Consider the following 16040-nt stretch of genomic DNA (forward strand, 5'->3'; position numbering starts at 1 on the left):
TACAATTTATTATTTTGTATAATGTAAATTCCATCATTTTTTAATAAATCATGTCCATTGATATTTATATAAATTTCTTAATTCTATTTACATTTTCTTTCAGTACATACATGGATTTAGTTAGATATTACAGCAGTTTCTGAAGTGACAAAAACAACACAGAAAGATTTTATTAAAAGTTTCGGAATCTCTAGGATATTCTCTCTATTTTTAAGTACGAACTCCAATGTTTTGGGTTGAATTTGGCGAGTTTCACATTCAACCGCGCCAAAGCAATTCTTTCCCTTTTCCTAACCTCCATGATCGCCACAGAGCAAGCTACCAGTTCACACTAACAGAACTTCTATATCGTTGTACGCTTGTTTGTGTTGAACGTGTGCAGTGTTATCTTAACTGTCAAAAGGTTCCAAAAAATAAACCAAGTTAACATTCTGGATTAAAACAAAACATCATGCGACATGAGGTGGTTGACAGTGAGAAAATGCTTGTGAGTATTTTCATTTTTAACTTTCTCTTCTGAAGTTTTTGTTTACATTTTGTGAGGGAAAGCCCGCCGCTTGCAGACGTGAGTGGATGTTTTAAATCTGTTTTGGGGAGAATCTGTTCTGCTATTGACAGAATCCTGTTTTATCCGACCAGCTGATAAAAATCTGGCTTTCTCTTGGCTGTTTTGTTTGCTATGCTAGCGGATTTTGAAGCAGACTGGATGGATACACTTTGAAATAGCTTACTTTTTCAAATATTTTAAATAAATTTCTGATTTGTTTCTAAAAGTTAGCATCAAACTATATTCCTAATGCAAATATTTAAAAATACAATCGCTCTTAAATATAGATATTTGTCGGAGATATAAAATTTTAGTAACAGGAACTTCTCTTTTTAGTAAAATTGCTAGCAGTTAATCGCTCCTAACTAATATCAAATTGTTTTATGCTACAGTATATATTTTCTCTTTGTTATTTATATTATCAGGGGGGGGGGGAACTTTGTCAGAACATTTTTCTGAATATTTATTGGATTAATTTAACTTATTTCTAAATTACATAATTATCAACTAAATACCAAAATATCAAATTAATTATGATTTTTTTGAAATTATAATACTGCTCGTCTCCTTATTATTTTCCAAAAATTACTATTTGTATAAACACGCTAATAAAATCGTACGGAGTTAATATTTTTTAATGTTAGCGGGAAAAACAATTGTTAGAAAAATATAAAATTTTTAAACATTTTGTAATTATTAAATTAGTTTTTTGATTAAAGTTAAATTCTCAAAATATAGTATCGTTATTTTGTTCGAAATAGAATAAAAAAAATTAAAGTTTGGAGTTAAAATAATTTTTATTTCAATCAAATTTCTAATAAGGATAAAAAAAGGTATTTTGTTCATTTATTTTCAATCTACATTATGTTTTTGAATTATTTCCTATTCAAAAAATTAATTATTCACTCTATAATTAAAACATAATTTATTCCATTCTATACTATCAGATTTAGTTTTTTTTGTCTATTTAAATCATTTTGTAATTAATTTGCATCATCGCCTCCATTATTTTCATGAATATTTAAAAAAAAATTAAACAATTTAAAATAGTAATTTTACCTATTATTATACTAAGATTAAGACTATAGTTTAATTTGTGAAAGAGTAACTCCTTCTGCCCTGAGTTATGAATTGGGCAGTTAAAAAAATTAATGACTGGTTAGATACACTACACTATATATAAGTATCCTAAATATAAAATATTTTAACATTTTGCCAAACATCAAATTTACTAAATAATGTGCCAATAGATTACACCAGGCGATAATTAAGCAAAATGAGGATATTTATTTGAAGTCGGGTTTGCAATTATTTTGTATGAAACATTTTTAAATAACTTCTTTGTGCATTAAAACATAAAAATGCTTCACATTTCTCACAAAATGGAGTTGTTTTGTTGGTAGAACCTTCCAATTTGCTTCTCTTTTTTTGACTTCTTTCAATCATCATATCTTGTATCTTTGAAACACCTCATGCAGATTTTACAGCATTTTACCTCGCTTATTGATTATAAAGAAATAAAATTAAATTCCAGTGTTGTAATTTGGAATAAACAGATGAAAATATTCTGTTAATTAATCAATGAAAACCTTAAAATTTCCAAATTATACATACAATACAATAGTTATAGAAAAATCATTGATTCATTCAAAAACAAAACATAAGTTTTCTAAGGATTTGAATCTTCTGGGTAATTAATAGAACAAGTAGAACAAAAGAACTACACTTCTGCTCTAAGGCTTGCTGTCATATTAGTAGAACATATTTATGTTGCCATTCAATTTCTTATTACCTTTACAGTTAAAAGAGATGTGAATTGGGCATAGGGAGTCCTAATTTGTACTATGGAAATAATAATATTTTTTAAGATGCAAGGAATTAAAATAATATTTTGAAAACTATTAAAATATACATTTTATTATGCTGCAAATGGCTAGAAGCTTCTCTACTGCAGACGTGCTGCCCTATACTGGACAAATTTGAATATTTGATAGATGCTTCTATTCTTGCATGCATTATTGCATGCACCATTAAAAGTCTTAAAAATGTGAACTATAAAGTAATGTAAAGTTGTCTCTAATATTAGGATGCTGGTACCGAAAGGGTTAAGGATTAGTGTGTATTCCAAACCCTTTAAAATTGTTTTTTTTTAAAATGATTCTTATCATGTTGTATCTGGATTACAAACATAAATATATTTAAAAGATATATCAGCTTAAAATTGTAATTTCTCCTATTATTATACGGAGACCCAAATAACAAATTTAATTTTTGGTTCTTTAAAACCCTTAAAATTATTGATTTTTTAAATATACAATTTCTTTGAGACTTATTAAAAAATCCAAGTTTTATTTTCCTTTTGGATTAATAAGTGTTTGAGGTTAGGCGATTATTTTGTTCAAATATTATCACTTTAATCGAATAAATATAATGACGAGGATTAAAATAAAAAGATTAAAATTATAATTTCTCCTATTATACTGGGATCGAAATAATTAGTTTGATTAATGGAATTAAAAATTATTTAGTAATTCAAAACCCTTATTTAATAATTTTTTTGTAAGCTTTAATTTTTAAAGCTTTATTGAAAAATCGTGTTTTATTTCCCGTTTTTATTCGAAGATGTTACGATTATTTATTAGAAGATGTTAGTTATCCAGTTGATTAGCTTGATTGAATATTATTACGTTAATAAAGCAATATATCCGAGAACTAAAGAAAAATAATAACGTTTTAAAAGTTATAAATAATTTAAAGAAAATCTTTCAATACTAATAACAATTATTTCTTATTATTAAATTTCTTTATTTTGATTTATTTTGAATTTTGTTTGTTTCAATTTGTTTGCTTAAATGAATTAAATGAGTAATTAATACAGTGAAACTAACTTTTATTGTAAAGAGACATACTGTCAATCCAAATGATTTTATACTTTCAACTTACGAATTTACTAAAAGTTAAAACAATGTTAGTTTTTTATTTTGAATTTGCATTATTTCTTGTGAAAAAGAAAATTTTCATGCAATTAGAAAATACTATAATAATTTCTTAGAATCAATGAGATTATAATCGTCGAAAATAAAAAATTCTCCTTTTAACTCTTAAAATTTAGTGCAACTCGTTTATTTTGTTAGATATATTAATTTTTGTTTAAAAATCACCTGTATGTTTTTGATATTTTTTTTTGTATTCTTACCCCTATAAATATATATTTTTTTCATCCAATAATAGCGTATTTTTTGGTTTCTTAGTTACATTACATATTAAATCAATTTAGTTTTAATTTGTAGGTAGATGTTTTGAATGAAAAAAATAACTAATTAACTCAAGTGGAAATTTTCTGCACAGAATTTAGCATTTAATGAGTAATAAAGAAATGCAAACAAAAGTTATAAAGTAATGAACTTAATCCTCCAATATTTTTTCTATTATCAACCATTGCAATTTTTTCTTTAAAAAAAAATGTGAATGTTTTCGCAGTAAATACATAACCTTTTGTAATAATGCATTATATTTTAATTGTAGAGTGTATAAGATTATAAATAGATAGCAATACAATTTAATAAACTGCTCAACAATTGCTGCTACTAAATTAGAGATACAACATGCAAATATTTGGTATTTAGCCTATACTGCTCAACACAGAATATTCATTTAGGACGAATAATGGAAACAAAATCACTCACATTTTTAATAATTTCAATTGACATATTTTATATACCACAACTTAGTAATGTATCCCTTTTAATGTGTTCCCATTAAGTAAACTTAAACAATTCTTAAATTTATAATATTTTATTTACAGAATTGCCAGAAATTAATTTTTATTTACATAATATTCTATTAATTAATTTCATGAATAAATATAAATTGATAAATAATTTATTCACAGAAAAAATTATGATTTAATATTAATTAAGAACGCGCACACGATGTTTGTAAAAGTATTATTTTCTTAGAATACTACATTTGGAATTTAAACTTAAGGAAACTTAGTTCGTCTCGAACCTACCATCTTTAATCCCCCCCAGAAGGGTTTATTCGATTAACTAAACAATAATGAAAATAAACAAATCTGTGGAGGGTCCAATTAAAAGATAAATTATTTTGTAAAGAGTCCGTTAACGGACCCAACTTTCTTCTAAACAGACTCCTGATAGCTGTTCTTGTTTACTTATTGCCAGACCACACAGCTTTAAAATCACAAACCTTAAAAAAAAAAATTGAGAAATATAGAGATCCGAATTAATTCGCGTTTTAACTTTATTAACGAAAAAAACTAATTCTTATTGTTTTTACCATTCAGAAAATATCGAAACAGTTTTTTATTGTAAATTAAACTTTTAATAGTTATTAAAAACTTATTTTTTTACCTAAACTCGGCAGTTTAAAACATTATCGTTAAAGTCAGATTTAATATTCTTTCTTTTATAGATTTCTTTTTACTTCTGTCAAACAACACTAATTTTTAAAACACACATTTTTAAAGATAAAATATTTTAAACTTACGTAACTGAAAAACTATTAACGTCACTTAAAAAAACTATTTTTTCTGCCAGTTTTAAGCAGTATTAGAAATAACATCCTTAATTTTTTTTATTTGTCTTTTGTTAAAGGATTAAAAACAATTAGCGTTTCAAACAGGCATTTTTCTTTTTGTGAATGTATAATAATGTATTACAAATGCGTTGTTGTGTAGCTAGAAAACTAGTTGATCCAAAACAATTTAATGGTGTGCATAAAATTAATGAATGGATAGTTTTGTTCCGGCTTCTTGATAAATTGAACTTGCCCCTCCTTTAGGAATATTACTTTTTTTAATTTTCAATTTTTATTATTCAACCAGCATTTTATTACCTAACTCTGACTTATCGATTTTTTTTTTCAAAGCAAAGGAGTGTTCATACTCAAAATTCAAGTTTGTAATTTCAAAAATTGAAGTTTTAAATTATATTAATTTCTAAAAAAACATTTGACTTAAAAGTTTTGACCTTTTCCACTTCATATAATTTGAGCCAATTGAAATTGTCAAGTGTTGACAATATTATAATTCTGTAAGCTTGCATCAATAAAAGCTAATGAATAATTTAAAGTTTATATTAGTTTATCACTATTTAACACATAGTTTTCTTTCTTTTTAAAATTTTTTTTTTTAAATTTTTATTTCTATCTTTGACGGTCTGTTTTAGATGTTCTGTTAATTTTTATTTTTAAATTCTTGAATTTTTAGTACTTCTAACTGTAAAATGTTTCAAAAATAAGTGTTAAGGGGTTAGTTTCAAATCTTAAAAAAAAATAATAATAAATTCATAAATTAAATAAAATAGAAAACAAGTTTATGCTGCTAATTTCCTAAAATCGTTAAGTTAAAAAATTATTATCGATTTTTAAGACTTAAGATTGCTAAAATAATTATTTTAATTATCACGTTTTTTTTATCAATATAATAATTTATTACTTTTTTAACACATGTTTTTTTTTCTTCTTTTTTATTAAAAATTATTTTGTAATTTCTTCTGTTAATGTTTTTAGGAATTCTGTTTATTTTAAATTATTTAAAATTCTAGTTTAATTTGTAGCTATAACTGTGAAATATTTGAAAAAGAATATGTTAAATGTTTATTTTCAAACTTATTTGTTAAATAAAAAACTTATTTTTTCAAAGTATTTTCTTTTGCTTCTATATTTCCTAAGATCGTTAAATTAAAAATTACTATAGATTTTTGAGTTTTAAAATTACTATAATATTTTTTTATAATTATCGAATTTTTTTTCTGACCAATGCTTGCATAAATCTCCCAATCTTTTCATTATAAATGAATTCTTTTTTTAAAATAACTAAAGGTTCAACTATAACTTCTGGCAATCCCATTTATTATTGATTATCCCATTATTATATGCGTTGTGTAACTGGAATCCTTATGAAAAGGCTATCGAATAGCCCCTATAATGGATTGACTGTTTCAGATTGCACAACATGATAGAGAGAACGTTTGCGAATGCTTCGTGTTGATTACAAAATTCGAACTACTGACGTTCTGATTACTTCCCCAATCTGTCTAGTTTACAAAGTTGGTTAGAATACTAGACATTTATGGATCTTATTAGAAAATGATGTTGGTTGTTTGAAAATACTAATATAATTTTTACAATACGCGATGCAATGCTAAGTTAATATAGTTAGCCATGATATTTTATTTTAACTGAGCCATGAGTAGCCATGATTTTATTTTATTATAACCGGCATTGAATAGTCGAACCATTTTTGAGTTTACAACTGTCAGTGCTCGTTTTCGTAGCCTTGTAATTTAGAAGACAAGGGAGCCAACTAACCAACGTGCAATACTTTTTGATAAAACCAAATTGTATTAGCGTTACATGGAGAGGAAATCACGAAAACCTCTCAATGTTAGCTTGACGCTAGGGGACTCGTAACTCATGATCCGTCTATCACTGAGGATATTTTACGTCAGCACTGTGGTCGGTGTGAACCGGGTGCGGAATTCGTATCGACCAGCCATCGCTGGGATTCGAACCCGGTTCACCTCATTGGGAGCTAGTGCCGTTTTATTAAAGTTAAGCTTATGATAGCTTAAATTGTTAAGAAGAACTTAATGATAGCTAAGTTCTTATGGTTAGCCTGAGGGCAAAAAGGGCTCTAACCCATGATCATTGAGGATATTTTTATGTCCATTCTGTAGTTTGTGCGAGTCAGCAGCAGAATTCGTAATGACCAGCTACAGCTTAACAGCAGTTAAGAAGAACTTAATGATAGCTAAGTTCTTATGGTTAGCCTGAGGGCAAAAGGGGCTCTAACCCATGATCATTGAGGATATTTTTATGTCCATTCTGTAATTGGTGCGAGTCAGCAGCAGAATTCGTAATGACCAGCTACAGCTTAACAGCAGTTAAGAAGAACTTAATGATAGCTAAGTTCTTATGGTTAGCCTGAGGGCAAAAGGGGCTCTAACCCATGATCATTGAGGATATTTTTATGTCCATTCTGTAGTTGGTGCGAGTCAGCAGCAGAATTCGTAATGACCAGCTACAGCTTAACAGCAGTTAAGAAGAACTTAGTGATCGCTAAGTTCTTATGGTTAGCCTGAGGGCAAAAGGGGCTCTAACCCATGATCATTGAGAATATTTTTATGTCCATTCTGTAGTTGGTGCGAGTCAGCAGCAGAATTCGTAATGACCAGCTACAGCTAGGATTTGAATCTGGGTTTTGTTATAGGGTGCGAATGTTCTATTCCCTAATATACCGCGTCTTGATAAGTATTTCCCCCAAATAAATATTTTCGATCATAAATGTATATTGTACAGCTTATGGCATTAAAATGTATTCTTTGTAAATACAACTCTGACGACGAGTAATAAGAGACTCGAGAATAAAACTACTGAATCCTATATTAAGTTAATGAAGCCAGGTTGACCACAAAGCAGATAAATCAGGGAGAACAGGGAGAAGTCGGTGAATTTTATTCACCTGGAAAAATCAGGGAATTCAATTAAAACACCTAAGAAATCAGGAATTCATTTGTTTTTCAGGTACCTGAAAGTCTAGTATTATTTTTTTTTCTTCAAAAAATCGTCTTGTAATAATTTTTTTTAAAGAAAATTATTAATTCTCTACTTTATAGATTTTTGTTATATATTTCATGTATAAAAGTGAGGCATAACTGAAAAATTAATGATAAAATTTATGAGGATTCTATTTATTATATAATATCATCAATAATAATATGCCTTAAAAAAGTTTTTTTTAACTACTTTTTTATTTTAGAAATGAACCTCGTAATATATGATAACCATATTTTGAGAAACGCTTCAAAGTAAATTCCTTATATCATTAATATCAGCAATTTTTTTTAATCGTTTTAATTTTCGAAAAGCGATCACTTGCTTTGTAAACTGGCCGCCATTTTTACAACTAGCCACTGGCCTGCAGCAAAATTTCCGAATTTCGCCCTATAAATCTATCACGAGTTGAACTTAATATATATTTGTAATATTTAGACAATTCTGCGATGAAGAAAAATAAATGCATTCCAACATAAACCTCTCTCGGTAGGAAAAATCGCATCCTTCAAAACGATGAAATGCGAAAGCAAGCACAAAAATTCGCAAATTCCTTACCGTTTTTGCATTTTCTTCCTTCCTTTCCTATCGAATGATGGGAACCATCCCGAAATCGGTCAGAGAGCCTCCCCCTTATTCAAAAAACTGATAGTAGTTCTGCGTTCTAGCACATGCCATTAATATCCGATTTAAATTCGGGGCCCCATCATCTATTTCTGCCGTCATAAGTACGCGGTTCCTGGGAGGGATATCTAAAAGGGAATATGTTTTTTGAAGAAAAAAAAGGACAGGGAAAAGATTTTTAAATTATTTTGATGGAAGGAACGGGGGGCTTGCAACGCTAATGGTTATGCAGCGTACTGGGCAGACAAGACGAAATCTTTAGCAGCGGGGATTATCTGTCTTTTTTTGGCATACGCAAAATATCATTTAGGGAGATTGCTTCTTTCTACCGCTATTCTTGTCTTTTTTCCCGATTTTTTGCTTCTTAAAGATGGTTACTTTTGGAAATTTACTTTAGTTCAAAATTAAGGAGACATTTTAACATATTGGCTCACAGAGTTAGCCTAATAATATGAAACAGGAAACATATTTTTTTTATTAGGGTCAACGTAACAAACTAAATGTTTTGAGTAATTCTATCTTGGTTAGGAGAAGTAAAAATTCTTAAAAAAAATTCATGTTCATATAATTTAACACGTTGAATCTCACGCTAATTTTACATGGCTTGCCCGTCTGGCCAAACGTTAAATAACTACAAACAGGGGTCTGTCCAGACATTTTGTGAAAGGTCCGATTTTCGTGAAATTGTGAAAAAATTACTCACATTCTTTCAAGCAGGGTCCGCTTTTATGAATTTGTGCAAATTGGGTCCGTTATTGCAAAAAAAAAAACTTTTTCAAGGAGTTTTTAAATTGTAAAGACATACAAGATTATGCTCAACACTGTAAAATTATAATTAAAAAAATTAAATTTTAAAAAATAAACAACAATTGCTGCTTCTAAATTAGAGATGCAACATACAAATATTTGGTATTTAACCTATACTGCTGAACGCAGAATATTAATTTCGGACGAATAATGGAAGAATCGTCTGCCGAAGACAAAACTTAATTCGTTTACATCCATCTTTCTTGTTTTCTGCCCTGGAAAGGGTTTATTCGATTAACAAAATAATGATGAAGATAAAAAAATTTGTGAAGGGTCCGATTAAAAGAAAAATCATTTTGTGAAGGGTCCGTTTTTAAGTTAAAATATTTTGTGAAGCCCGTTTTTATGAAAAGATATTTTGTGAAGGGTCCGTTAACGGACCCAAATAACAATAACTGCAACTGCAAATTACAATAAATAACAATAACTGCAAAAAAACTGCTAACTACAGAAAACTGCTAAATATATAAATATAGATATATATTTAAATACTGCTAAAATATTAAAAACTGCTAAGTCAATGCTAAATATATGGTTGTATAACAATAACGGCAAAAAACTGCTAACTACAGAAAACTGCTAAATATATAAATATACATATATATTTAAATACTGCTAAAATATTAAAAACTGCTATGTAATGTATAATAATATATAATTTTATAAAAATTGAAACACTTTAAAGAAAATCAGTGATTTTCGAACAAATTTCGTCAAAATTAGGTGGCGCAGAAGGGTTAAAACTACAAGAATCAATAAATTGCATGCAGAGAAGTTTTTAAATTGAGATTTTGTGTTCTCAGAAAGTTTTTAATTTTATATAAGTCTGTTCTTAAGTAATTTAAATTTTAAAGTATAGAAAAATGTGAGTTCAGAAATACTTAGCAGGGGTCTGTTTAGAAGAAATTTGGGTCGGACCCTTCACAAAATATCTTTTCATAAAAACGGACCCTTCACAAAATGATTTTTCTTTTAATCGGACCCTGGTGAATGATTTATTCCCTGGATTAACAAAACAAAACAAAACAAAAAAATCTTCTTTAATAAGCTTTTGTGATTTTGAAGAGAGAGTTTAGCCAAACTGACCTTTAATAGAAATTTAAAAATAATAATTTATTAAATTGTTATACTAACTGTGAATTACGTTATAAATTTCCTACGTCAAATAGTCTTTAACAGCGTCTGTATTTTTATTTAATCTATCTAAATCAATAAACCTATTTTCGAACATAAAGATAAAAATGTATAAGGGACTAATAATGTTATTGAATTGAAATTTCAAGTTTTTTTTTTCTTAAATTATTTCAATGCTTAGCCGTCTCGGCAATTTTTCATTCCACCCTCTCCACCGAAAAAACACGTTCTTTCATAACATTCTAGTTGTGAAGTGCAACCGTAAAACTAATCATATTAAGGGAAACGAACAATTCATGACTGTTATTGCAAAATAAAACACCAACCGAAAACATTCTCTTCTATTTATTTTCTTTTCGGGAACAAATTTCACGTAGCTCCTTCTCACTCCCACTGTTTTCTGTATCCAACTACCGAAGAAATCGAGTGAAAAAAAATTGAGGAATAAAATAAAAAATAACGCACTCCCAAAATAAAAAGCTTAAAGTGGATAAAAATGCCCCACGTGCTTCTTATTGTCTCAAAAATGTCTCCGTGGAAGAAAAATGGCGCAGGATTCTTTTGGACTTTTTAAGAACAGAAAACAAATAAATATAAAGAGGCGTGGGAGATTTACGGCCGAAGAATTTGCCTGCCAGTGCTGTTGCCAGTAGTTTATCGTTCGAAGCGTGATATTATTTTTTAATGTGTTTAGGAATACATAAAGGGAATATTGATACCGTTGGCGACGATATTTGGCAGAGAGAGTCTATATTTATGACCCTTGACCTGATATTGCATAAGTTTCTGCACGCCAGCTATATTAAACTTTCTAATGTTTCCGTTTTGAAAATTGAAACAATACTGAGGCAATTTATAGTTTTCGGATATTGCCTTTCGAATTTTATGTTCTTCGAATTGATAATAGTTAATGAATTTTGAAGGTTGACTTATTGTCATGATGTTCCTTTTTAGTATTTGGGGCATGGTTTATATGAATGATAAAGTGTATTGCAATATATTTTGTATATTAGTGATTTTTATTGTAATTTTATTATTCATATCCTTGCATTTTTGAACCCAGCCCAGACGATAATGGATTTTTGTGTCAAGCACTACAGCTAATTCGTTCTCGCAAAGGATATTTTTGGAATAAAACTCTTATATTGCGTTACATTTAGAGGAAAAGTATGAAAAGCCTCTCACTGTTAGCTCAACTGCAATAAAATTTCAGCCAATGATCTGTCTACGACTAGAGTATCAGCATGGGGACACACCAATATACCAATATTGGCTTGTATCAGAGCACCAGCCAAATCCTAGCCAGTGGTGGAACATGGCTTTTCTTTGTTAGAACTAAGCATGGAAAGAATACGGATATCTTTTGAGTCATTGATTATATAGTAGTACGATGATACCTTTAATCTTGTACTGATGTAAAACCAGTTCTTGTCTTAGTTTATTTATGTTTTTGTCAGGTTATTTTAAAAATTAAATTTTTAAAAAATGCAGTCATAATATTACTTGGTGAATTTTCTTCGTCTTACGATTGTCAATCCAGTTATCTGATTTAATAAATTTGAAATTATTCTCAATAATAACTGTGGTTTGTTTGGTGTATATTTTTCTGGATAGTCAAATTGCCTGCTTTAAACTATTTCTTAGCACTGTTGCTAACCAGAGTATGGAACTTTTTCATTTATAAAGAATCCGTTATTATAACTATTTTTTAAATAATCCTTAACAAAACTTGTGATTATTTTATTGTCACTGCACCCAGAACTTCTTTAAGTTTAAATTTTTGAACATTAATACAATAAAGGTGAACAGAAATGACATAGTTATGCAATATTTTCCCAGCAACAATAAACTTTCATAACACAATCTTCGAGGTTATCAATTTCCCGGTTTTATTTTATCCAATAACTTATTCCTCTGCCACCACTATCATTGTCATAAGATTAAATTACATCCCACATGTATTCCAGTCTTTTCAATTGTATCCACGTGAGAAAAAAAAAGTCAGTGAAATGAAAGGTCTTCGTGGATAATATCTTCTGAAATCCATATGCTTATTGGCACACTCCATTCATTGGCGATCTATTTTCATCAGCTGCGCCTAGTTAGTAAATACTTTTTTAAGGATTCCTTTTGGATTCATCCATAGCATCATCTCGATTGGATTCTTTACCTCGTTATAATTTGCACCTAAATACTATAATAAATATGAAAATACTCTCTATTATAATTGTGTTTTTTTTAGGTTTTAATGTCTTTTTTTGGGGAGGCAAGTTGCCTTCATTAGATTTATCTCTCACTAGTATCATGCTGGGATATGGAACTTTTCCTTTCATCAAACGTTATTATATTAACTATTTTTTAAATAATCCTTATCACAACTTGTTATTGCTTTATTGTCGCTGCACCCAGAGCTTTCCAAGTTTAAATTTTCCAACGTTAATACAATAAAAGTGAACAGAAAAATAAAATAATTACGCAATATTTTCCCAGCAACAATAAACTTTCATACCACAATTTTCTAGGTTATCAATTTCCCGATTTTATTTTGTCCAATAACTTATTCCTCTACCACCAACTATCATTATCATAAGATTGAATTACATCCCATATGTATTCCACTCTTTTCAATTGTATCCATGTGAGAAAAAAAAAGTCCATGAAATAAAAAGGTCCTCATGAATAATATCTTCTGAAACCCATATGCTTGTGGCATACACCATTCTTTGGCGATTTATTTCCCCCAGCTGCGCGTAGTGGTGCGTACATATTTAGGGATTCCTCCTGGATTCATCTCCTTTGGATTCTTCTACCTCTTTAAAAACTTGCACCTTCTGTCCGACTGGGGTGTGGTATGAATAGGCTGTTTGTAAATGATGGGTGCTTCAAAAGTCTCCTGCTGCTCCAACACGAGCAAGATATCTTGTCTATGGAAGCTTCGGATCCTTTTGTGACAGTTTTGGCGTTCGTTATATTCAGGCAGGTTAAGTGGTGACGCAGACTGGCAATGAAAAGAACGCGATTCCCAGAGTGATGACTTCATAATGTTGATGAGATTTTGTTTATTTTTTTTGTGGGTTTTATATTATTAAGTTTATGGTACAGAAGTATGAGGGTTTTTTTTCTTTCATGGAGGGGTTTAAAATGTTAATGATTTTTTAACGACATAGCAGTAACTGAATTATCTTCTACACATATTATGTAACTGTTTTATTGTTATAAATTGTTGGTGGTTTTACCTTACCTTATTGCGGATTGTCTTTTGAATTTACGATATTTTTTAATTTGAACTTCGAATTTTCGGATGCTTGTTAGCTTATTTAATAATAGTAATAATAATAATAACAAACCGACCATTTTGAGCATTGGGGTAAAGTTGGGTTTTAGTAGAATTTAAAAACTAATTTGATTTTTATTACTTGATTTCTAACTAAACATCTAACTGAAATATGTCTTTTTTTATCAACATATTTTTTATGTCTAATAATGTTTAAATAAAAATAACTCCTGAAGCAATTAAGGAAAATGAAGCACGTACAAGTATAGAATAAATCAAAAGAATGAAGCAAACTAGTTTGTAAAAAAAAAAAAAAAATCTTAACTTTGTTACAGGGTTGGCTTGATTTAAATCATGATTAAAATTGCAATTTAAATCACTTGATTTTTCTTAAAAAAATAATCGATTTTTATCAACGGTGTTATTTTTTATTGATTTTTTAAAATAAATCATTCACTCAAAAATATTTTAATAAATATATTCTCTAGGGTGGGACAGTTGAGGATTATTAAAAATGTAGCGATCTAAGAAAGAAAAACGCGTTTTTATTGTTGAGTAACATTTCGGATATTGTCGAGTCAGTTCCTGGTCGTGTAGTTCCTTGTTTTGGTGATCAGAGTTGGCCGCCCAGAACATGCAATTTATTAACTTGAATTTTTTTTAAAATAGTCGCTAAGTTTTGACATATATATGTGCATGTCCTATTAAACTGCTTTTTGTTCTCAAAACTACCTTTTCTTCGTTTTTAATAAAAAATTCACAATTTTTAACTTAAAATTGTGGAATTGTTTTTTAGTACATTTACTTCTTGTGTGAATTTTGTGACAACGTGTATATACCTTTATTTGATTAATAATAATAAAATGTTAAAGCCTTTAATCAAAAAAATATCGTCTCAATTTTAATTGTATGTATTCATAAATTTTACATTCATTAACTTATTTATTTTTGTAATTCAGATAATTTTCATTTCTAAAATTGCTCCTAGACTAAATAGTTGATGTTTGGTAAAATAATAAAATCTAATTATATATTTGTTCACACAACAAACTTGTTTGCGATAATAAATCCGCGAACTTAATCAAATTTATATAGAAAAGCTTACTCATCTAATTTCATACACTGTAATTTGAAGTTAATTATAGCATTATTAATATCACTATCTAAAATTCAGATATTCGCGTACCCTTTCTGTGACGCAACGTCGGACATTTTTGACATAAAGGAATAGAGAAAGCATAGTCATGTTCAGATTACATTATTAATGGGAGAATTAGAGAGAAATTCTCCTATTTCGCTCAAGCTTCTCTGTCACGCCGCTGTCACGAATTACTCTGAGTTTGCTGTGCTTTATTGCTGTATGTTGTATTCTGCCGAATTATCTCCGCGATTAAAGTTTCTTGTATAGTTTGAATTAATGAATATGCCATTTTGCACTGCAGTTATTTGGCAGTCTATAATAACGTTAAGATTTTATGTAGAGAATTGTGATTTACTTGCTTTACATTAATTGCAGGTGTTAGTTAATCGTTCAAAAGAAATCCTATAATTTGAGCATGATTATCGCCTTTTTTTTTCTTCTCACAAATTTACTCTTTGACGCAGATGGAACCCCGGTGTATATTTTTTTGACTCTCCAATTACAAGCTAAAATATATTTTGGTATTTTTTAGTTATAAAAACATTCTAATGGTTACTTTAAAAAAAGTCTTGCTAGATTCTTGCAATTATATTTGTACTAAAGTATGAAATCCAAATAAAGTAGATGGAGAAATTTTGTTTTCATTCATATTCAGACATTTATCAATAATTGATTTAATTAATTAAAGAAATTTCAATGTTGAATAACTGTTTCGCTTAGAACTAAATAACTGCAAATAAGTTCTAATTTGAAAAATTATTGTTTGGAAGTGAGCAGTATTTAGAAGATTTTAACTTTAACGCAGGAAAAGACGCCGGCGTTTTATGCTGTATTTCATAACTATAAATTATTAAAATGGTAAATATAATATTTTTCACTTATTTTGACTTAAATGCATACAAAACAATGAAAGAAGTATGAAGAAGATGTTTAAT

General features: G+C 28.7%; 1 protein-coding gene across 1 annotated transcript in view; it reads left to right on the plus strand.

The window, feature by feature from the left end:
• Positions 1–266: 266 nt before the first annotated feature.
• The window catches only part of LOC107440268 (uncharacterized), a 177401-nt gene continuing 161627 nt past the window's right edge, over positions 267–16040 (plus strand). The window contains exon 1 of the mRNA XM_016053147.4: positions 267–487. The gene's annotated coding sequence lies outside the window, so the exon portion shown is untranslated. The remainder of the gene's footprint in view (positions 488–16040) is intronic.

The sequence above is a fragment of the Parasteatoda tepidariorum genome, chromosome 6 (genome assembly GCF_982258835.1).
Source record: "Parasteatoda tepidariorum strain Cologne lab strain chromosome 6, Ptep-v5.0, whole genome shotgun sequence".
Classification (NCBI taxonomy): domain Eukaryota; kingdom Metazoa; phylum Arthropoda; class Arachnida; order Araneae; family Theridiidae; genus Parasteatoda; species Parasteatoda tepidariorum.